This window comes from Chiloscyllium plagiosum, chromosome 6, assembly GCF_004010195.1.
Source record: "Chiloscyllium plagiosum isolate BGI_BamShark_2017 chromosome 6, ASM401019v2, whole genome shotgun sequence".
NCBI classification, from domain to species: domain Eukaryota; kingdom Metazoa; phylum Chordata; class Chondrichthyes; order Orectolobiformes; family Hemiscylliidae; genus Chiloscyllium; species Chiloscyllium plagiosum.
In genome coordinates, this window is record NC_057715.1 from 114,689,813 (window position 1) to 114,715,006 (window position 25,194).

General features: G+C 45.4%; 1 protein-coding gene and 1 non-coding gene across 4 annotated transcripts in view; one reads left to right on the forward strand and one right to left on the reverse strand.

Annotated features, from left to right (window-relative positions):
• The window catches only part of gdpd5b (glycerophosphodiester phosphodiesterase domain containing 5b), a 248,065-nt gene that overhangs the window by 193,428 nt on the left and 29,443 nt on the right, over positions 1-25,194 (forward strand). The gene's annotated exons all lie outside the window — the stretch shown is intronic.
• On the reverse strand, positions 1,231-1,326 carry trnai-uau. The gene is made up of 2 exons: positions 1,289-1,326; positions 1,231-1,266 (listed from the first exon to the last, which is right to left on the reverse strand). It is a non-coding gene; the product is annotated as a tRNA-Ile (tRNA).

The following is a 25,194-nucleotide window of genomic DNA, read 5'->3' on the forward strand; positions in this document are numbered from 1 at the left end:
GCCTATGTGTGTGTGTGTGTGTGTGTGTGTGTGTGTAGGAAAGCCTGTGTGTGTGTGTGTGTGTGTGTATAGGAGTTCCTTTGTGTGTGTGTATGTGTGTATAGGAGTGCCTGTGTGTGTGTGTGTGTGTAGGAGTGCCTGTGTGTGTTTGGAGTGCCTGTGTGTGTGTGCATGCTGCAGGGTGACATTAACCCAAGATCCAGGTTGAGGCCCTCCCTATGGTAGGAAATTTAGCTATCAGCCACTTTTCGCTGCTGCCTATCCTGAAGTCCACCTTGGCGGATGGTCACCAGAAGGTCCGAGCTCGGATGTCCAGGACCGCTGAAGTATTCCCTAACTGGAAAGGATCATTCCTGTCTGTTGAGTGTTGAGCGGTGCCCATTCATCTGTTGACCATAGCCTTTGCTAAGTTTCCCCAGTGTACCATGCCTCAGGGCATTCTTGCCTGCAACGGATAAAATAGACAAAGTTGGCTGAGTCACACGAGTACCTGCCACGTACATGGTGGGAGGTGTCCCCACGTATAATGGTGGTATCCATGTCCACACTCTGACACGTCTTGCAGTTCCTACCGTGACAGGGTTGTTTGGAGTTGTCCTGAAGGCCGGGAAGCTTGCTACGAATCTGTTTGAGGTTTGGCGGTTGTTTAAAGGCGAGCAGTGGAGGTGTGGGGAAGGTCTTCCGAATTGTGTAGTTTTCAGCTACTGTGAAATACTGGACAACGAAGGGAACCCTGTCGGTTGAAGAACGTGTCGATCCCCTGAGGAGATCAGTATGGATCCTTGCTGCGTCAAGTCGGAACACGTGTGGACACCTCCCACCCTGCAAGTGGCAGGTACTCGTGTGACTCAGCCAATGCTGTCTATCTTATACATTGCAGGAAAGGATGCCCTGAGGCATGGTACATTGGGGAATTTCGAATTTCTGTGCCATCACATGTGTAGAAGATTATTGAACACTGATGATTGAGTATGAAAAAAGCTGCTAGTTTTGAAAAGTCACTTTACCCTTGGCTTGCCCGCAATTTAAATCGAAGCAGTCCGCTGTTCCGTCGCATTTCCGAGCTGAGCAAGATCATCTACTCATGTTTCTCCTCAGATATTTCTTCACGGCTCAAATACTTCCAGATTAAGTTGTTTGACAGCCGAGACATTTCTCAGGAAAAGTCATTTGGCAATCCCGAGAAACTTGTATTTCCCAATAGACTCTTTGGTCATGAGTAGACAAAACTGCTCCAGGTGAGGCTCGAACTCACAACCTCGGCATTGCACACGCCTCCGTACTGCCATATAAGTACCACACGCTCACCGATTGCGCCACTGAAGCTGCCTGCGGCCGGCCTTTCCAATATCACAAGTTATACCTCAACAGTTGACAAATTGGCCGTGATGTAAGATTTTACGGTTGTATTCACATGTGGTTCCTCACGTATTTGAGGAATTTGCTTCATTACGCAATGCTAAACTGGATTGATATTGAAAACGTATTTTCAATATTTTCCTCGATTGTTCTCTGACCAATTGAGGCCTTTAGTCAGTAGAAACCATACAATCTATTCAGGGATAGACTCAATTACTTATCGCCACCGTATCTTGGGCACCAAGTTCCAGAGGTTGATCTAGTGTATATGCCAGCATTTGGTCTCTCTCCCTCTCAAACCTTCCGATGTGAATGTGTTCAGAAAAGATGGACAAGGATGGCTTGCCCGCAATTTAAAAGGCAGTAGTCCACTGTTTCTAAGAGTTTCGAACTGTGCAAGGCGGCCTGCTCATGTTTCTCCCCAGATATTTCTTCATGTTTCAAATATTTCCAGGATAAGTTGGTTGATGGCAGAGGCATTGCTCAGGAAAGGTCATTTGTCAATCCAGAGAAACTGGTATCTTCCAATACACTCGTTGGTCATGAGTCGATAAAGCTGCTGCAGGTGAGGCTCGAACTCACAACCTCAGCTTTGCACACGCCGCTATACTGACATATAAAACATCACGTGCTGACCGATCGCGCCACCTCCGGTACTGCCCTGCTTCAGGATGCAACGACAATAGTATTTTTGTGGAAACACCCTGTTCAGAGATGCTATTGTGCAGCTCTGAAGCAGATGGAGCTTGAATCCGAGGCCCCTGCATCCGAGGTGGGGACATTGTCACCGCCTGAGTGTCACTGGGTTTATATTCAAAGACGGCTGCATTATTGCAGGTTCATTGACCTGGCGGTAGGATTCTCGCTTCAGTTAAGTGCTCGCACATGCGGGAGGTCCCGGGTTTAAATCCCGGCCGAGCCCTGTCTCTTGCTCCCGTTGTGTGGGGAATGTATCACGGTGGCTATTCCAAACCGAATGAGACAATCTCATTCAGGGATAGACTCAATTACTCATCACCACCGTATCTTGGGCAACAAGTTGCAGAGGTTGATCTAGTGTATATGCCAGCATTTGGTCTATATCCCTCTCAAACCTTCCGCTGTTTTTGATTTACAGCATCTGCAGCACTGTTGGGCTTTGTTAAATATCTCACGTTGTTTGCCCTCGCAATCCGACCTTGAATGAATCCTCCATAATAAATGCGTGAAGGTGAAACACATCAGTTACAGTGTGTTTGATGCTCAGGACGCCCTGCAGTAATTCCCCACGCTGTTCCACACAGCAGCCTCCTCCCGGGAAGATGGGAAATTGTAAATAACAACATATTGGAGACAGCATCACCACACAGACACAGTTCCCCATTATTCCGACAGATATCACCAATTGTGAATGACCTCAGAGAGACAGAAGCCACAGACAATCGCAGTGGATTCGATGGGCTGAACGGCTTCTGTCTGTGCGGGAAGGAACCCACATGTTTGTGATGTCCCTCTCCCTGTCTCTGGGACAGAGCGGCTGAGGGAGAAACAATGGCCCATTTTTAACCCTACCTTCCGCGTTCGTGCCCCGAGACAAATGAACAAAGAGAAGTGAGTGGTGAGATCTTGGTCGCCATAGAGACAATGTTCATGATGTGGATAATGAATTGGATTACTTGAGTTTATAAATTAATAAATCATACTACAGAAGTGTAATATACTTGATTGCGCCTCACTTAGAGCATGGTGTGTAATCCTGATCTTCAATCTTCACCACAAATGTGAAAAGTTTGGAAAGGACACAGAAGCGTTTCCTGGGATATGAAGACGTCGAAAGGACACAGACGGGGTTTATCGGCATGGTGGGAAGGATGAAGGATTTTAGTCGCGAGATATTGGAAATGCTGTTGCTGAAACAGGAAAAATTGGCAAGGAAACTAATAGATTTTCCAGATGATGTGATGTTCGAACTAACTGAGTAGGAAGTGAATTCCCTCTTTCAGGTGAATCAATAAGTTTGAGATTTAAAACTGTGTATGATAAATATAGGACGAGAGCAGAGTTTATTTCACTCAGAGAATTATTTATCTCCTGAATGTTTTGGTTTTCTTTTCCCAGAAACTGTATACAGAAGCTGATTCCAGCATGTTTTAAAATTCACACGAGCATAGAATCACAGAATCATACAGCACGAAAACAAATGCTTCGGTCTAAACACTCCATGCTGAACACAATCCCAAACTAAACTCGTCCAACCTGCCAGATCCTGCTCTCTGTCCCTCCAAACCTTTCCTGTTTATGTAACTGTTCAAATGACTCTTATAAGTTGTAATTGTACCTGCATCCACACTTCCTCAAGCGGTTCATTCCAAATGCAAAGCACCCTGTGTGAAACTAAAAAAAGCCTCTCATGTTTTTTTTGAAAATATCTCTCAACTTAAAAATGTGCCTCTGCATCTTCAATCCTACCGACCAAGGAAAAAGACAGCTATCGTTAACATCACCTTTTCCTCTCATTATTTTATAAACTTTTCTCAAGCTCCCCTCTCCATCTCCTATCCTCGAACACAAAAAGTCCCAGCCTGACTAACCTTCCTTTATAACTCAAATCTTCTATACCAGGAAAATTCTTGGTAAATCTCTTCTGAACCCTCGACAGCTTGATAATGCCCTTCCTATAACTGGGCAACCAGAACAGGATACAGCATTCCAGAAAAGCCCTCACTTGTGTCATGTACAATCTCAACCTGGCTTCCGAATTCCATTCCTCAAACACTGAGCCAACGAAGGCAAGCTTACCAAAAGACTGTTAAACATCCTGTCGACTGTGCCTCAAACTTCAAAGAATTATGTGGCTGCACACCCCGTTGCCTAAGGAGGGAATTTAACAGTGGGAGAAAGTCGATTAGTGGATGGGGAACAACTCTGAATTTCTTTGACTTCCCGTGTGGAGAGGTTTATTGCACACTTGTAGCTGTGTAGGATTGAGTATGAAAAAAGCTGATGGTTTTGAAAAGTTAGACCCTCGTGAGCCTGAAGTGAACCGTCTCTCGGAGATGCAATCCCTGCTTTACCCTGGTGCCTTAAAGGTTTGATCACATTCAGATGATGCACGGTCCATTTGGTACACTCTGATCTCCACCCAAGAAACCCACAAACAAGGCTCTGTCTTTTTGCAATTTGAATCCTGTTCATCTCAGCAGTTCTGTATTTGAAGCTGATATATGTTCCAAACAAAGTTGAAAACAACATTCACACTGTTCAATGAGATAAATCTAATTCATTTTTGATTATTAAAACGACCTGTGCGAGCTTGCTGCAAATTGATCTAAAGAGATACCAGCTAAACAGCTTTTCCCCGCAATTTAACTCAGTGCAGTCAGCTCTCTGAGAATCAACTTCGAATTGACCAAGATCACCTTCTCTTGCTTCTCCCGATATATTTCTTCACGTTTTGATTATTTCCAGGACGTATTGGTTGATTGGTGAGCCATTTCTCAATCTACGGAAACTGGTATTTTTTAGACAACTCAGCATCGGCGATGAGAAGATGAAACTGCTCCAGGTGATGCTTAAACTCAGAACCTCGGCATTGCTCACTCTGCCATATAAGTATGGCGCGCTGACCGATGACTCCACAGGAGCGAGATGCTTTTCGATTGCTTAATATGTCGGGTTATACCTCAGCGGTTGACAAATTGGCCGTGATGTAAGATTTTACGGTTGTATTCACATGTGGTTCCTCACTTATTTGAGGAATTTGCTTAATTACATAGTGCTAAACTGGATTGATATTGAAAAATGTATTTTCAATATTTTCCTCGATAGCTCTCTGACCAATTGAGGCCTTTAGTCAGTAGAATCATTACAATCTCATTCGCGGGTCGACTCAATGACTGATCACCACCGTATCTTTGGCACCAAGTTCCAGACGTTGGTCTTGCTCTGAGTTTTGGCATCACAAATAGAAACATCCCCTGGCTGTGGAGTAAAAGAAAGACCTTTTAGATTGGAGATCAGGAGAAACCTCTTCAGCCAGAGAGTGGTGGAATTCAAAAAGCTGTAGAGGCCAGTGGGTGATTGAGTATATTTAAGATTGAGATAGATTGGTTCTTGAGTATCAAGGGGATCGTGGCTTACAGGGAGCAAGCGGGAGAATGGAATTGAGAAACTTATCAGCCATGATTGAATGGAGGAGAGTACTCGATGGGTTGAATGGCCTGATTTCTGCTCCTCTGTGTAATGGTCTTACAGTCTATTCATCAAGTGAACATATGAAAGAATATTTTCATTTTAAACATAACAAATGCAAATAACACATGCAGCCACTCAGCCCATCGAACCCGCCTCGCTGTTCAGTGAGATCATGGGCCACTCCTACATCATCACTACTTTTCTGTACTATCCCCTGAGCTCTCGGTGTTTTTAAGGAGGCGTGGGGAAACGCCACAGTTGTCAGATCAAGTCTCACCCAAAGCAGTTTTTATGAACATAGATCAGGGCTTCTCGGAACATCTGGCTCAGGCAAATGACGGAGAGTGAAATTCAGTGAAACAGAACAGACCCCAGTTTCCAGCTTTGTCAATCTTTCAAAATTTTTCATGTACCAAGTGGAAGAAAATGGTTGAATAATCCGTCAATGGACAGGGCCCAGTCCCAGGGGAAAGGATACACTGGAAACAGAATGCAAAGGAGATGTTCTTGAAACTCTTCCCAGCTTCACATTCCTGGAGCAAGGTGGGATGGACTTCGCTCTGAGCCAGTCTCAGCTGATAAGGCAAACGCTGCCCATTTTATCGGATGGTTCGTTCGAGGAACTCTGTGGTTCCCGCTTTGGGCTTTGTTATATTGTACACATGGGAGAGGTCAGCGGTTCCAATCCCGGACGAACTCTTGTTGCTTGTTGCGACAAAATGCACGATCCGCTTTTCAACAAAATAGCTTCGCTCAATGCGGTTGGACTACCTGAAGTAGAGATGGGGCATTGGCTATCACTTGATCAAAGTGAAAACAAGTGTCTCCGAGTGTTCGCCCCCGCCATCCGACTCTGAGTGAATCCCCCCAGCTGCACCTTTGCTGAATTATGGGTGTGAAACGTCAGGAAGTGGTGAAGTGGTTGGAGACAGGTTCACAGGAAAGGTGCAGTGTTTGAGGAATGTCAGCAATGAAGAGAGATTGGGAAGTAGACACACTTCTCCTTGGAGAACAGAAAGCAAAAGCTGGTCTGATTGAAGCTTTCCAAGTCATGGGGGATCTGGACAGAGGAAATACGGGAGTGAAAATTCTGCCACACCTGAAAGGATCGAGAACGATTAGACAGAGATTTGAAGTCTCCAGGAAAAGGAGTAAAAGTGCCATGAGGAAGACTGTTTTCACACAGGGAGTGGTCCGGGTCTGTGAGCGAGCTGCATGTTGCTGCATGTGTGCCCCGTCCCCGTCAGTGTTCCTCTGTAACACAACTCTGTTCTACTCACTGCATTTTTAATCAGCTTTCTGCTTCCCGTCACTCCATGGATCTGAAATAAGTCTTTCACATTGATACACGGGCCACATTTACACAGGGTGGGGTGAGGCGCTTGTGAAGGTCTGGAGGGTCTGCTCTGATCAATTTGCAAACGCTGCTCTCTGAGGCTGGAATAAATGGGTGAAGGTGAAAAACATCAGCTACGATGTGTTTGATGCTCAGGATGCCCTGCAGTAATTCCCCACAGTGTTTCACACAGCAACCTCCTCCCGGTGACATGGAAAGCGGTGAATGACAAGACGATCAGCATGTCAGAGATCACATCACCGCACAGACACAGTTCCCCATTATTCAGACAGATATCACCGATTGTGAATAACCTCAGAGAGATTGTGGTGACAGATAGCCGCCTTGGACACGATGGGCTGAACGGCTTCTGTCTGAGTGGAAATGAAACCACATGTTTGTGATGTCCCTCTCCCTGTCTCTGGGACAGAGCGGCTGAGGGAGAAACAATGGCCCATTTTTAACCCTACCTTCCGCGTTTGACTGTCTGCAGCCCCCTCCCCCGCCCCTCCCCCGAGCTCCGGACCGTGGGGGTGACTCTCCGGGAGTGAGGGATTCCATCGGATTCTCCTAATCTGGGACCGTTGGGGATCAGATACTAACTGTTGCCCGATCACAGCAGAGAAAGCGACGCAAGGAGACTGAACGAGAAGCAGATATTCTTGACATTCTTTGCTGCTTGGAATTCCTGCTGCAACGTGGGATGTACTTCGCTCTGAGCGACTCTCAGCTGGTTCGGTGGTGGAAGTGCCACAGTTTCACCGGCTCCTTTGTCTCGGGGCACGATCGTCGCTGGGGAGCTTGTGTTAAACTGGCCTGACTTCATGATTTGGAGATGCCGGTGTTGAACTGGCGTGTACAAAGTTAAAAATCACACAACACCAGGTTATAGCTCAACAGGTTTATTTGGAAGCACACTAGCTTTCGGAGCGACGCTGCTTCATCAGGTGATTGTCCGCCGGCTTAAAGTGGAGAGGATCTCCAAGAAGATTGTACATATCGACTCAGACAAAAAAGTACACCCCAGTCCAACACCAGCATCTCCAAATCACATCTGTTTGAATGACCGTGATAGTTTCACTGCTTTCATATGTAAATCGCAAAATATTTTTAAAAAGTTACATTCTCAAGTGAACTTTAACAATTGGTGTCAGCCCAGATAATGTATTGGGTATTAGCACCTCTGTGTGCTGCTCTCTGTGCCAAAATATTTGGACTGATTCTAATCTAAAAATAATGAATTAACACTATCTTACATGGATTCATGCAGTTTTTCAGCAAAGCATCTACGCTGACCCCTGTCTTCGTTTAATTTTCAACATAACCTAACATCATCCTGATACCATTGCCCTTGCTTAGGATTTAAACGATCGGCTTAGGGCCAACCTTCTCTCCCTCAAAGTAAACGGGAAACTCAGTTACAGAGGGGGTCCTGCACTCTGAGGTCATGAATTACCTCTGTTTCATTTTCGTGGTTGCAGCTCGACAGTACTGCTCTGATAAATTAATAATTTACCTTCATGAACGAGCAGCACTCCCAAAGCTTGTGATTTCAAATAAACCTGATATCGTGAGACTTTTGACTTTGTCCATGCCAGTCCAACACCGGCATCTCCACATCGTCATCATGAATGAGATTGGTTGAAATAGTTGGAAAAGTAAGGTGGTTTGATAAATTATGTGATAGCAATATATAGAACGGGATTCAAAAGGGATAACAGTGAGTGATAGCATTCTCAGAATTTGGTAAATCATTGTCCACAGTGAGTCAGTCAACTACATAATTCAGGAAAATTTACCATCCACAAACAAACGACAATGAGGAATGTAACTGTTGGGACAGCCTTTCTTGGAATCAGATTGTGAAATCTGGATATGACTCGAACTGCAATTGCCTTGGTTTTAATGAGCACACTGATGTCGGCCAGTGCGGTGATGATTACCAAACCCGGAAAAGGAGATACTCGCCTTCAAGATCATATCAGAAATATTCAGTGGATTCAGAGGAATGAGAAGATTGTCCTCTGGGAGCATACCAATAAAATCCGTCCATATGCCATGGAGTTTAGAATAATGAGAGTTGAGGACAATATCTTTATCCACAAAAATTAATCATCGTGTAGAATTCAACAAAGGGAAAAATGAAGTGACACTGACACAAACGGGACACTGACACAGAAAGACAGCACACGATATATAGGACAGGTTTTTATTGAAGTGTCGATTTCCTAATCATAATGACAGTTTGAAGGTATTTATTGTCCTTATTCAACCTGCAGTAGAAGTGATTATATCCCACAGTGAAGTGGTTGAATCTCACTTACGTTTTGAAATAGTTGAAGTCACTCAGGTCACGGGGATTGACCTTCCAAGCCAGTCCCATATTCTATGAAAGTACAAAGAGAAGTGAGTGGAAAGATCTTGGTCGCCATAGAGACAATGTTCATGATGTGGTAAGATAATGAATTGGATTCGGGCTGAAAATATGTTGCTGGAAAAGCGCAGCAGGTCAGGCAGTATCCAAGAAGCAGGAGAATCGATGTTTCGGGCATAAACCCTTCTTCAGGAATGAATTGGATTACTTGAGTTTATAAATGAATAAATCATACTACAGAAGCGTATAGATCATTGTACAAGTGTATTATCCTTGGTTGAGCCTCACTTAGAGCATGGTGTGTAATCCTGATCTTCAATCTTCACCCACAAATGTGAAAAGTTTGGAAAGGACACAGAAGCGTTTCCTGGGATATGAAGACATCGAAAGGACACAGACGGGGTTTATCGGCATGGTGGGAAGGATAAAGGATTTTAGTCGCGAGATATTGGAAATGCTGTTGCAGAAACTTGAAAAATTGGTAAGTAAACTAATAGATTTTCCAGATGATGTGATGTTCGAACGAACTGAGTAGGAAGTGAAGTCCCTCTTTCAGGTGAATCAATAAGTTAGAGATTTAAAGTGGTGTATGATAAATATAGGGCGAGAGCAGAGTTTCTTTCACTCAGAGAATTATTTATCTCCTGAATGTTTTGTTTTTCTTTTCCCAGAAACTGTATACAGAAGCTGATTCCAGCATGTTTTAAAATTCACACGAGCATAGAATCACAGAATCATACAGCACTAAAACAAATGTTTCGGTCTAAACACTCCATGCCGAACACAATCCCAAACTAAACTCGTCCTACCTGCCAGATCCTGCTCTCTGTCCCTCTAAACTTTTTCCTATTCATGTACCTGTTCAAATGACTCTTAAACGTTGTAATTGTACCTGCATCCACACTTCCTCAAGCGGTTCATTCCACACGCAAAGCACCCTGTGTGAAACAAAAAAAGCCTCTCATGTTTTTTTAAAATATCTCTCAACTTAAAAATGTGCCTCTGCATCTTCAATCCTCCCGACCTAGGGAAAAGACAACTCTCGTTAACATCACCTATACCTCTCATGATTTTATAAACTTTTCTCAAGCTCCCCTCTCCATCTCCTATCCTCGAACACAAAAAGTCCCAGCCTGACCAACCTTCCTTTATAACTCAAATCTTCTATACCATGCAAAATCTTGGTACAAATCTGAAAATGTGTTGCTGGAAAAGCGCAGCAGGTCAGGCAGCATCCAAGGGGAAGGAAAATCGACGTTTCAGGCATGAGCCCTTCTTCAGGAATGAGGAAAGTGTGTCCAGCAGGCTAACTCTGAACCCTCGACAGCTTGATAATGCCCTTCCTATAACTGGGCAACCAGAACAGGATACAGCATTCCAGAAAAGCCCTCACTGGTGTCCTGTACAATCTCAACCTGGGTTCCGAATTCCATTCCTCTAACACTGAGCCAACGAAGGCAAGCTTACCAAAAGACTGTTAAACATTCTGTCGACTGTGCCTCAAACTTCAAAGAATTATGTGGCAGCACACCCCATTCCCTAAGGAGGGAATTTAACAGTGGGAGAAAGTCGATTAGTGGATGGGGAACAACTCTGAATTTCTTTGACTTCCCGTGTGGAGAAGTTTATTGAACACTTGTAGCTGTGTCGGATTCAGTATGAAAAAAGCTGATGGTTTTGAAAAGTTAGACCCTCGTGAGCCTGAAGTGAACCGTCTCTCGGAGATGCAATCCCGGCTTTACCCTGGTGCCTTAAAGGTTTGATCACACTCAGATGATGCTCGGTCCATTTGGAACACTCTGATCTCCGCCCAAGAAACCCACAAACAAGGCTCTGTCTTTTTCATTTTGAATCCTGTTCTTCTCAGCTGTTCTGTATTTGAAGCTGATAAATGTTCCAAAGTTGAAAACAACATTCACACTGTTCAATGAGATAAACCTAATTCATTTTTGATTATTAAAACGACCTGTGCGAGTTTGCTGCAAATTGAACTAAAGAGATACCAGCTAAACAGCTTTTCCCCGCAATTTAACTCAGTGCAGTCAGCTCTCTGAGAATCAACTTCGAATTGAACAAGATCACCTTCTCTTGCTTCGCCCGATATATTTCTTCACGTTTTGATTATTTCCAGGATGTGTTGGTTGATTGGTGAGCCATTTCTCAATCTACGGAAACTGGTATTTTTTAGACAACTCAGTATCGGCGATGAGAAGATGAAACTGCTCCAGGTGATGCTTAAACTCAGAACCTCGGCATAGCTCACTCTGCCATATAAGTACGGCGCGCTGTCCGATGACTCCACGGGAGCGAGATGCTTTTCGATTGCTTCATATGTCGGGTTATACCTCAGCGGTTGACAAATTGGCTGTGATGTACCATTTTCCGGTTCACATGTGGTTCCTCACTTATTTGAGGAATTTGCTTCATTACACAATGCTAAACTGGATTGATATTGAAAAATGTATTTTCAACATTTTCCTTGATTGTTCTCTGACCAGTTGAGGCCTTTAGTCAGTAGAAACCATACAATCTCATTCAGGGATAGACTCAATTACTGATCACCACCGTATCTTGGGCACCAAGTTCAAGAATTTGATCTTGCTCTGAGTTTTGGCAAGACAGACAAATAGAAACATACCCTTCGGTCCAATCCGTCCATGCCGAGCAGATATCCTAATCTAACCTAGTCTGTATGCCGGCATTTGTCCTATATCCCTCTCAAACGTTCCGATGTGAATGTGTTCAGAAAAGATTTACAAGGATGTTGCCAGGTTTAGAAGACTTGAGCTAAAGGCCGAGGGTGAACAGTCTTGGATCATTGGATGTTTTCCCTGGATCATTGGAGGCTGAGTGCTGACATTCAAACAACGTGTCTACGTGTGCCTCAAACCTCAAAGAATTATGTGACTACAACCCTCGGTTCCTCAGGAGGGAATTTAACAGTGAGAGAAAGCCACTTGCGGTGGTTGGGGAACAATTTCGAATTTCTTTGACTTCACGTGTGAAGAAGATTATTGAACACTTAAGATTGAGTATGAAAAAAGCTGAGAGTTTTGAAAAGTTAGACCCCCATTAGTCTGAAGTGAACCATCTCCCGGAGACGCACTTCCTACTTTACCATGGTGCCTTAAAGGTTTGATCACACTCACATGATGCTAGGTCCATTTGGAACACTCTGATCTCCGCCCAAGAAACCCACAAACAAGGTTCTGTATTTTTGCATTTTGATCCTCTTCCTCTCAGCAGTTCTTTATTTTAATCAGACAAATGTTCCAAGCAAAGCCGAATATAACATTCACACGGTTTAATGAGATAAATCTAATTCTTTTTTGATTATTACACCGACCTGTGTGAGTTTGTAGCCAATTGAATAAAGAAATACCAACTAAACATGGCTTGCCGGCAATTTAAATGGAAACAGGTCGCTGTTTCGAAGCATTTTCGAGCTGAACAGAATCGCCTGCTTATGTTTCTCCCGAGATATTTCTTCACGTTTCAAATATTTCCAGGAAAAGTTGGTTGATGGCCGAGGCATTGCTCAGGAAAGGTCATTTGTGAATCCAGAGAAACTTGTGTTTTCTAATAGACTGTTTGGTCATGAGGAGATAAAACTGCTCCAGGTGAGACTCGAATTCACAACCTTGCCATTGCTCTCGCCGCCAAACGTACCACGCGCTGACCGATTGCGCCAGTGGAGGTGCACGGCATTGCTAGTCCCAATATCACAAGTTATACGTCACCGGTTGACAAATTGACAGTGATGTAAGATTTTCCGGTTGTACTCACATGTGGTTCCTCACTTATTTGAGGAATTTGCTTCATTACACAGTGCTAAACTGGATTGATATTGAAAAATGTATTTTCAATATTTTCCTCGATTGTTCTCTGAGCCATTGAGGCCTTTCGTCAGTGGAAACATTACAATCTCATTCGCGGGTCGACTTCATTACTAATCACCACCGTATCTTGGGCACCAAGTTCCAGAAGTTGATCTTGCTCTGAGTTTTGGCATCACAAATAGAAACATACCCTGGCTGTGGAGTAAAAGAAAGACCTTGTAGATTGGAGATCAGGAGAAACCTCTTCAGCCAGAGAGTGGTGGAATTCAAAAAGCTGTAGAGGCCAGTGGGTGATTGAGTATGTTTAAGATTGAGATAGATTGGTTCCTGAGTATCAAGGGGATCCAGGCTTATGGGGATCAAGCGGGAGAATGGAATTGAGAAACTTATCAGCCATGATTGAATGGAGGAGATTACTCGATGGGCTGAATGGCCTATTTTCTGCTCCTATGTCTAATGGTCTTATGGTCTACTCACCAAGTGAACATATGAAAGAATATTTTCATTTTAAACATAACAAATGCAAATAACACATGCAGCCACTCAGCCCATCGAACCCGCCTCACTGTTCAGTGAGATCATGGGCCGCTCCTACATCATCGCTACTTTTCTGTACTATCCCCTGAGCTCTTGGTGTTTTCAATCCATCAAAAACTACCAATCTTATTTGAAAACTCTGAGGCCTCGAATTCCATAGATTCCTCCCAATCTGAGTTCCCTCATCTCAGTGCGGGATTTGGTGAGTTTTTCTGGTGTTGTGTTTCCGGTGCTGCCCTTGGCATCTCCTCCAGCCCTGCACTGATTTGATGTTTCCTGGCGGCAGATTGCGTGGCGCCGAGATTGTACAATGGTTGGTATTCTGTGTTGTTTCAAATCCTGGTCATGGTCATGGGCACTGCTCCCTTTTCTTTCTCTTAACATGAGCAGCCGGAACACAGTTTGGGAATCAATTAATATTGCAATAAAACATTTACAAGGAGGCGTGGGAAAATGCCACAGCTGTCAGATCAAGTCTCACCCAAAGCAGTTATTATAAACATAGATCAGGGATTCGTGGAACATCTAGCTCAGGCAAATGACGGAGAGTGAAATTCAGTGAAACAGAACAGACCCCAGTTTCCAGCTTTGTGAATCTTTCAAAACTCTTCATGTACCAAGTGGAAGAAAATGGCTCAATAAACCGTCAAAGGACAGGGCCCAGTCCCAAGGGAAAGGACACACTGGAAAAAGAATGAGAAAGAGATGTTCTTGAAACCCTTCCCTGCTTCAAATTCCCGGAGCAACGTGGGATGGACTTCGCTCTGAGCCAGTCTTAGCTGATAAGGCACACGCTGCCCGTTTTATCGGATGGTTCGTTCGTGGAAGCCTGTGGTTCCCGCTTCGGGCTTTGTTATATTGTACACATGGGAGAGGTCAGCAGTTCCAATCCCAGACGAGTTCTTGTTGCTTGTTCTCAGTTTCGCCAAAATGCACGATCCGCTTTCCAACAAAACAGCTAGCTCAATGCAGTGGGACTACCTGAAGTAGAGATGGGGCATTGGCTATCACTTGATCAAAGTGAAAACAAGTGTCTCCGAGTGTTCTCCCCCACCAGCCGACTCTGAGTGAATCCCCCCAGTTGCATCTTTGCTGAATTCTGGGTGTGAAACGTCAGGAAGCGGTGAAGTGGTTGGAGACAGGTTCACAGGAAATTTGAGGAATGTCAGCAATGAAGAGAGATTGGGAAGTAGACACACTTCTCCTTGGAGAACAGAAAACTGAAAGCTGGTCTGATTGAAGCTTTCCAAGTCATGGGGGATCTGGGCAGAGGAAATACGGGAGTGAAAATGCTGCCACACCTGAAAGGATCGAGAACGATTAGACAGAGATTTGAAGTGTCCAGGAAAAGGAGTAAAAGTGCCATGAGGAAGACTGTTTTCACACAGGGAGTGGTCCGGGTCTGTGAGCGAGCTGCATGTTGCTGCATGTGTGCCCCGTCCCCGTCAGTGTTCCTCTGTAACACAACTCTGTTCGACTCGCTGCATTTTTAATCCGCTTTCTGCTTCCCGTCACTCCATAGATCTGAAATAAATCTTTCACATTGATACACGGGCCACATTTACACAGGGTGGGGTGAGGCGCTTGTGAAAGTCAGGATACTCTTCTGTTCTCGATGGGTCTGCTCTGATCTAATTTGCAAAACGCTACTCTCTGAGGCGGGAATAAATGGGTGAAGGTGAAATACATCAGCAACGGTGTGTTTAATGCTCAGGATGCCCTGCAGTAATTCCCCACGGTGTTTCACACAGCAGCCTCCTCCCGGTGACATGGAAAGCGGTGAATGACAAGATGATCAACATGTCAGAGATCACATCACCGCACAGACACAGTTCCCCATTATTCAGACAGATATCACCGATTGTGAATAACCTCAGAGAGATTGTGGTGACAGATAGCCGCCTTGGACACGATGGGCTGAACGGCTTCTGTCTGTGCGGGAATGAAACCACGTGTTTGTGATGTCCCTCTCCCTGTCTCTGGGACAGAGCAGTTGAGGGAGAAACAATGGCCCATTTTTAACCCGACCTTCCGCGTTCGACTGTCTGCAGCCCCCTCCCCCGCCCCTCCCCCGAGCTCCGGGCCGTGGGGGTGATTCTCCGAGAGTGAGGGTCTCCATCGGATACTCCTAATCTGGGACCGTTGGGGATCAGATACTAACTGTTGCCCGATCACAGCAGAGAAAGCGACCCCCGCATTGTGAAGATCTCTCTGCAGGAATACTGTGTGAAGACGGATCCTCAACAGCAAACAGACTGCATAGAAAGATCCCATATTAAGTTACCCACGTGTCCCTGGTGTCCATTTCTCTCTTTCCCACCAGCTCAGCACCTTTCTCTCTGTCTCAGGTAAATGAGGAAGTTCACAATCAAAGTTGGAGGAGGCAAAAGGGCAGCATTTGCCCTTCCCTGCCCTGGCGCTGCCTGTCAGTGGGAGAAAATGGCTGAATTCTCCGCTAATGGAGACAGCTTGGTCCAGGGGGAAGGGACAAACAGCACCGTCCCGAGAGCAAGGAGACAGAACGAGCAGCAGATATTCTTGACATTCTTTGCTGCTTGGAATTCCTGCTGCAACGTGGGATGTACTTCGCTCTGAGCGACTCTCAGCTGGTTCGGTGGTAGAAATGCCACAGTTTCACCGGCTCCTTTGTCTCGGGGCACGATCGTCGCTGAGGAGCTTGTGTTAACCTGACCTGACTGGGAGTGAGAGGCGAGCCCGAGCTGGTGGTTACACCTTTGCCAGGTCGCCTCATCAGCGTTTCAAAGACAAACACAGGTGCACTCCTTGAAATAAGACTGAGCTTCGGGGCCAGAGGGATGGTTGGAGCGAACATGGCACATCAGAACACGCACTGTAAGGGAAAACAAGTGTTTCCGGATTTTCGCCTCCCAATCCGATATTCATTCAATCCTCCATCTGGATTACCGCACAGTTCAGGCGTCAGGCTTCAGGAAGCGGATAGGTGGTGATTGGAGAGAGGGCTGAGCAGGCTCATGGGAATGATGCCGTGTATAAGGAATGTCAGCAATGATGATAGATTGGAAATCTGGGACAGTTCTCCTTGGAGAATGGAAGGCTGATAACTGATCTGATAGAAGCTTACCAAGCCGTGAGGTGTCCAAACAGAAGAAATAGGGAGTCGATGTGCCCATACCTGAAAGGATCGAGAGCGATCAGGCAGAGATTTACAGACATGAGGTAAAGACGAAAAAGTGACATAAGGAATAATGTTTTCACACAGGGAGTGATTCGCGTCTGTAAATCACTGTCTGACAAGGACAAAGAGGCAGATTCAATCGAGTTATTGAAAATGGAATACGACGGCTATGTTAAAAGCAATAATGTGCAGAGAGACAGGAGGAGGGAAGAAACTGATGCTAAAAGAGACACTCATTTCCGCACTGTGGAGAGCTAGCACAGCAAAGGTGGGCTGAATGGCCTCCGTCTGCACTGTGACCAATTTGAGATCCTGAGTCAAACAAAGTTCGAATGTGGGGAGTTGACACAGCCGGGACACAGCTACACAACAGAATATTACACATGTCCATGTCTCAGGGAGGATGGCGCTGTCTGAGTCAATGTGGGGGGTCCTGGGCATCCGACACAGTACACTGTACCATTCAGGGAATGTCAGAGTGAGAGAGCCAGAGAAGGCCAATCGGTCCATCATACCTGTGTCAGCTCGGGCGGTGGTGCAAAGGATTCGTGAAAGTGGAAACACGTGATAGATTTATTCGGCTTCGAAGTGTTCACAGGAAGTTGGAAGGAGAGTAAGATATGGGGTGAAGCGATTGAGATTTGACTGCAGGAGCAGCAAAGACACTGTACAGTGCAGAGGAGAGCTTTTTTGTATTGAATTGGGGATGATGGGCACAGCATGTTTTCACTCGGCCATGCTGCTCCAGGAGAGAGTATGTCAGTGCGTGTCAGCGCTGTCATGTAGCGAGGCAAATATTCAGCTGCTCGCCACAGTTACACTGCAGGAAATTCAGTTTCTCCAATGTGACTGCAGTCTGTATGGAGCAGAGGTTATATTAAGAATTCTTTCACACAAATAATTACACTTCACCTCAACGTGTTACATGTCTCCTTGACACTTAGTCTGGCAGTGTGCCTGTGTCTTTCTGTGGCTCTCTTTGCATGACCCTTACCCTCTGGGTGATGTGACGCAGGGGAATTGTGACGTCAGATTTAGGCTGCAAAAAAAAAATGTCCTTATCTTCAAACTGATAGAAATCTGAGAAAGACCTTAAATTTTTGGAATATTCTGAAATATTCCTTATGCCTCCTTCTGAGTCTGCCATTGCATCTACATTTTCCACTTAACATCACCCTAACTCCATCCTGATATCTTTGCCCTTGTTTAGGTTTTAAACATTCATCTTAGATCCAACCTACTCTCCCTTAAAATTCAGTGAGTCTGTGATCACTGCCCCTGTACTCTGAGGTCATTAGTCGTCCCTGTTTCATTTTCGGTGTTGCTTCTAGATAGTACTGATGTAATAAATTTTAAAATTATCATGATGAACGTGCCGTGCTCCTCAAGCTTGTGATTTCAAAATAACTATTGGATTATAACCTGATGTTGTGTGACTTCTGACTTTGTCCCTCCCAGTCCAACACCAGCATCTCCACATCGTCATCACGAATGAGATTGGTTGGAATAGTTGGAAAAGTAAGATAAACTGACAAATTATGTGATGGCAAAATCTAGAACTGGATGCGAAGGGATCACAGTGAGTGATAGCATTCTGAGAATTTTGAAGATCACTGTACACAGTGAGTCAGGCAAACCGCACAATTCAGGAAAGTTTACCATCCACAAACAAAAGACAATGAGGAATGTAACTGTTGGGACAGCCTTTCTTGGAATCAGATTGTGAAATTTGGATATGACTCTAACTGCAATTGTCTTGGTTTTAATGAGCACACCGATGTAGGCCAGTGCGGTGATGATTACCAAACCCGGAGAAGGAGATACTCGCCTTCAAGATCATATCAGAAATATTCAGTGGATTCAGAGGAATGAGAAGATTGTCCCCCGGGAGCATACCAATAAAATCCGTCCATGTGCCATGGAGTTTAGAATAATGCGAGTTGAGGAGAATGTCTCCATTCACGAATTAATCATTGGGTGGAATTGGATAAAGGGAAACAGGAAGTGATGTAAAAGGGGACACCAACATAGAAAGACAGCACGGGATCAATAGGACAGCTTTTGGTTATTGAAGTGTAGATTTCCGATTCATAACAATTAAAGGCCTTCACTCTCCTTATCCAACCTGCAATAGAAGTGACGATAGCCACACAGGGAGGTGGTTGAATCTTACTTAGTTCAAATTCACACAATACCAGGTTATACTCCAACATGTTTAATTGGAAGCACGAGCTTTCAGAGCACCGTCCTTTTATCAGATGGTTGTGGAGGACGCAAATGTCAGACACAGAATTTATAGCAATATTTACAGTGTGATGTAACTGAAGTTATGCATTTAAAAATACCTTGATTGTTTGTTGAGTCTTTCATCTGTTAGAATGACCGTGATAGTTTCACTTCTTTCATACGTTTTTTTTAAGTTACATTCTCAGGTTAAGTGTAACAATTGGTGTCAGTCAGATAATCTGTTGAAGGTGTTCGCCCCCTGTTTCCCTGTCTGTGCCATAATGTTTAGATTGATTCTAATATAAAAAATGAGTTGACAGAGTCTTACATGGATTCATGCAGTTTTTGAGAAAAGTACTATGTAACTCTGCAAATACAAATTTACCCCACAAACGTATATGTATATATGTGCATATGGAGTGTGGGGTTGTGAGTGTGAGAGAGAGTGTATATGTGTGTGTATAGGAGTGCCTGTGAGTGTGCGTGTATAGGAGTGCCTGTGTGTGTATGTATAAGAGTGCCTGTGTGTGTGTGTGTATAGGAGTGCCTGTGTCTGTGTGTGTTTATAGGAGTGCCTGTGTGTGTGTAGGAGTGCCTGTGTGTGTGTGTGTGTGTAGGAGTGCCTGTGTGTGTATAGGAGTGCCTGTTGTGTGTGCATGCTGTAGGGTGACATTGACCCAAGATCCAGGTTGGGGCCCTCCCTATGAGTATGGGAATTTAGCTATCAGCCACTTTACGCTGCTGCCTGTCCTGAAGTCCACCTTGGAGGATGGTCACCAGAAGGTCCGAGCTCGGATTTCCTGGACCACTGAAGTATTCCCCAACTGGGAAGGATCACTCCTGTCTGTTGATTGTTGAGCGGTGCCCATTCATCTGTTGACCGTAGCCTTTGCTCAGTTTCCCCAGTGTACCATGCCTCTGGGCATCCTTGCCTGAAATGTATAAGATAGACAAAGTTGGCTGAGTCACACGAGTACGTGCCACGTACCTGGTGGGAGGTGTCCCCATGTGTAATGTTGGTATCCATGTCCACACTCTGACACGTCTTGCAGTTCCTACCGTGAGAGTGTTGTTTGGAGTTGTCCTGAAGGCCGGGAAGCTTGCTACGAACAATGATCTGGTTGAGGTTTGGCGGTTGTTTCAAGGCGAGCAGTGGAGGTGTGGGGAATGTCCTGGGAGGTGTTCATCCGAATTGTGTAGTTTTCAGCTACTGTGAAATACTGGACAACGAAGGGAACCCTGTTGGTTGAAGAACGTGTCGATCCCCTGAGGAGATCATTATGGATCCTTGCTGAGTCAGGTCGGAACACGTGTGGACACCTCCCACCCTGCAAGTGGCAGGAAATCGTGTGACTCAGCCACCGCTGTCTATCTTACACATTGCAGGAAAGGATACCCTGAGGCATGGTACATTGGGGAATTTCGAATTTCTGTGGCATCACATGTGTAGAAGATTATTGGACACTGAAGATTGAGTATGAAAAAAAGCTGCTAGTTTTGAAAAGTCACTTTACCCTTGGCTTGCCCGGAATTTAAATCGAAGCAGTCCACTGGAGCTGCCTGTGGCCAGCCCTTCCAATATCACAAGTTATACCTCAACAGTTGACAAATTGGCCGTGATGTAAGATTTTACGGTTGTATTCACATGTGGTTCCTCACTTATTTGAGGAATTTGCTTAATTACACAATGCTAAACTGGATTGATATTGAAAAACGTATTTTCAATACTTTCCTCGATTGTTCCCTGACCAATTGAGGCCTTTAGTCAGTAGAAACCATACAATCTCATTCAGGGACAGACTCAATTACTGATCACCACCGTATCTTGGGCACCAAGTTCCAGAAGTTGATCTAATGTATATGCCAGCATTTGGTCCATATCCCTCTCAAACCTTCCGATGTGAATGTGTTCAGAAATGATGTACAAGGGTGGCTTGCCCGCGATTTAAATGGAAGCAGTCCACTGTTTCGAAGAGTTACGAACTGAACAAGGGGATCTGCTCATGTTTCTCCCCAGATATTTCTTCATGTTTCAAATATTTCCAGGATAAGTTGGTTGATTGCCGAGGCATTGCTCAGGAAAGGTCATTTGTCAATCCAGAGAAACTGGTATCTTCCAATAGACTCTTTGGTCATGAGTCGATAAAGCTGCTGCAAGTGAGGCTCGAACTCACAACCTGAGCATTGCACACGCTGCTATACTGACATATGAACATCGCGCGCTGACTGATCGCTCCACCTCCTGCACTCCCCTGCGTCGGGAAGCAACGACAATAGTATTTTTGTGGAAACACCCTGTTCAGAGATGCTATTGTGCAGCTCTGAAGCAGATGGAGCTTGAATCCGGGGTCCTGCATCCGAGGTGGGGACATTGTCACCGTCTGAGTGTCACTGGGTTTATATCAAAGACAGCTATGGCATGGCGCACTCGTTGCTCTCCCGGTACGATTCTCGCCTGGGGTAAACTTTCGCATCTGTGAGATGTCCCGGGTTCAAATCCCCCACGAGCCCTGTCTCTTGCTCCCGTTGTGTGTGGAGTACATGACAGCTGTTCTAAACCTGCTGATACGTTTCAGCTGTTCTTGACTTGCAGCACTGTTGGGTTTTGTTAAATATCTCACGTTGTTTGCCCTCGCAATCCGACCTTGAATGAATCCTCCATAATAAATGCGTGAAGGTGAAACACATCAGTTACAGTGTGTTTGATGCTCAGGACGCCCTGCAGTAATTCCCCACGCTGTTCCACACAGCAGCCTCCTCCCGGGAAGATGGGAAATTGTAAATAACAACATATTGGAGACAGCATCACCACACAGACACAGTTCCCCATTATTCCGACAGATATCACCAATTGTGAATGACCTCAGAGAGACAGAAGCCACAGACAACAGCCGTGGATTCGATGGGCTGAACGGCTTCTGTCTGAGTGGGAATGAAACCACGTGTTTGTGATGTCCCTCTCCCTGTCTCTGGGACAGAGCAGTTGAGGGAGAAACAATGGCCCATCTTTAACCCTACCTTCCGCGTTCGACTGTCTGCAGCCCCTCCCCCGACCTCCGGACCGTGGGGGTGACTCTCCGGGAGTGAGGGGCTCCATCGGATTCTCCTAATCTGGGACCATTGGGGATCAGATACTAACTGCTGCCCGATCACAGCAGAGAAAGCGACCCCCGCATTGTGAAGGTCTTTCTGCAGGAATACTGTGTGAAGACGGATCCTCAACAGCAAATAGGCTGCTTAGAAAGATCCCATATTAAGTTACCCACGTGTCCCTGGTGTCCATTTCTCTCTTTCCCACCAGCTCAGCACCTTTCTCTCTGTCTCAGGTAAATGAGGAAGTTCACAATCAAAGTTGGAGGAGGCAAAATGGCAGCATTTGCCCTTCCCTGCCCTGGCGCTGCCTGTCAGTGGGAGAAAATGGCTGAATTCTCCGCTCATGGAGACAGCTTGGTCCGAGGGGGAAGGGGCAAACAGCACCGTCCCGACAGCGAGGAGACAGAACGAGAAGCAGATATTCTTGACATTCTTTGCTGCTTGGAATTCCTGCTGCAACGTGGGATGTACTTTGCTCTGAGCGACTCTCAGCTGGTTCAGTGGTAGAAGTGCCACAGTTTCACCAGCTCCTTTGTCTCGGGGCACGATCGTCGCTAAGGAGCTTGTGTTAAACTGGTCTAACTTCATGATTTGGAGATGCCAGTGTTGAACTGGCGTGTACAAAGTTAAAAATCACACAACACCAGGTTATAGCCCAACAGATTTATTTGGAAGCACTAGCTTTCCGTGTGCTGCTCCTTCAGCAGGTGGTTGTGGAGTCCATGATTGTGAGACACAGAATTTACAGCAAAAATTGACACTGTGATGGAACCGGAATTATAGATTGAAAAGTACCTTGATTGTTTGTTAAGTCTCTCATGTGTTAGAATGACCGTGATAGTTTCACTTCTTTCATATGTGAATCGCAAAATATTTTTTAAAAAAAGTTACATTCTCAAGTGAACTTTAACAATTGGCGTCAGCCCAGATAATATATTGGCTATTAGCACCTCTGTGTGTTGCTCTCTGTGTCAAAATATTTGGACTGATTCTAATCTAAAAAAATGAATTAACACTATCTTACATGGATTCATGCAGTTTTTCAGCAAAGCATTTACGCTGACCCCTCTCTTTGTTTAATTTTCAACTTAACTTCAGCCCTAACATCATCCTGATACCATTGCCCTTGCTTAGGATTTAAACGATTGGCTTAGGGCCAACCTTCTCTCCCTCAAAGTAAACGGGAAACTCAGTTACAGAGGGGGTCCTGCACTCTGAGATCATTAATTACCTCTGTTACATTTTCGTGGTTGCCTCTAGAAAGTACTGCTCTGATAAATTAATAATTTATCTTGATCAATGAGCAGTGCTCCGAAAGCTTGTGATTTCAAATAAACCTGATATAGTGAGGCTTCTGACTTTGACCATGCCAGTCCAACACCGGCATCTCCACATCGTCATCATGAATGAGATTGGTTGGAATAGTTGGAAAATTAAGCTCGTTTGATAAATTATGTGATAGCAATATATAGAACGGGATTCAAAAGGGATAAGAAAAGTGACTTTTACTCTAGTAATGGAGAGGGATAAGTGTACACTGCAGGGCAAGTGTTATAGCTGGGGGCAGGGAAATTATGATGCGGTGAGGCACGACTTAGGATGTGTGGCTTGGAAAAGTCGGCTTCAAGGGAAGGGCGCAATTGGTATGTGGAGCTTGTTCAAGGAGCAACTGTTGAGTGTCCTTGATAAGTATGTACCTGTCAGGCAGGGAGGAAAGGGTCGTGTGAGGGAGCCGTGGTTTAATAGGGAATTCGAATCCCTTGTTAAAGGGAAGAGGGCGGCATATGTAAAGATGAGGGGGGAAGGTTCAATTGGGGCGATTGAGAGTGAAAAGGGAGCCAGGAAGGACCTGAAGAGAGAGCTAAGAGCAGCAAGGAGGGGACATGAAAAGTCCTTAGTTGGTAGGATTAGGGAAAACCCAAAGGCTTTCTGTAGGTATGTCAGGAATAAAAGAATGACTAGGGTAGGATAGTAGTGGGAAGGGGAAGCAAGGGAGGAGATTGCCGAGCCATTGGCCTTGATTTTTATGTCCTCGTTGTCTACAGGAAAAGTGCCAGAAGACTGGAGGAGAGCAAATGTGGTTCCCTTGTTGAAGAAGGGGAGTAGGGATAACCCTAGTAACTATAGGTCAGTGAGTCTGACTTCTGTTGTGGGCAAAGTCTTAGAGAGAATTGTAAGGGATAGGATTTATGAACATCTGGATAGGAATAATGTGATCAAGGAGAGTCGGCATGGTTTTGTGAAGGGCAGGTCGTGCCTCACAAACCTTATTGAATTCTTTGAGAAGGTGACTAAGGAGGTGGACGAGGGGAAAGCAGTAGATGTGGTGTATATGGATTTTAATAAGGCGTTTGATAAGGTTCCCCATGGTAGACTACTGCAAAAAATACGGAGGTAGGGCATTGAGGGTGAGTTGGAGGTTTGGATTAGGAATTGGCTGGCTGGAAGAAGACAGAGGGTAGTAGTTGATGGTATAGGTTCATCTTGGAGTGCAGTTACTAGTGGTGTTCTGCAGGATCTGTTTTGGGACCATTGCTGTTTGTCATTTTTATAAATGACCTGGAGGAGGGGCTAGAAGGTTGGGTGAGCAAGGTTGCGGATGATACGAAAGTCGGTGGAGTGTGTCCCAGATCAGGTCAGTGCAGGACTGTATCCCAGACCAGACCAGTGCAGGAGTGTGTCCCAGACCAGGCCAGAGTGGAAGTGAGTCACAGACTAGGCTAGTGTGTGGTGAGTCCCAGAACTGACCAGTGCGGGAGTGTGTCCCAGACCAGGCTAGTGTGGGAGTGAGTCCCAGACCAGGCCAGTGCGGGAGTGAGTCCTCGACCAGGCCAGGGCAGGAGTGTGTTCCACTTCAGGCCAGTGAGTAAGTGAGTCCCAGACCAGGCCACTGCGGGAGTGTGTCCCAGACCTGTCCAGTGCGGGATTGAATCCCAGACCAGGCTAGTGTGGGAGTGAGCCCCAGACCTGTCCAGTGCGGGAGTGATTCCCAGAACTGACCAGTGCAGGAGAGTGTCCCAGCCCAGGCCAGTGCGGGAGTGAGTCCTAGACCAGGCCAGGGCGGGAGTGTGTTCCAGTCCAGGCCAGCGTGGGAGTGAGT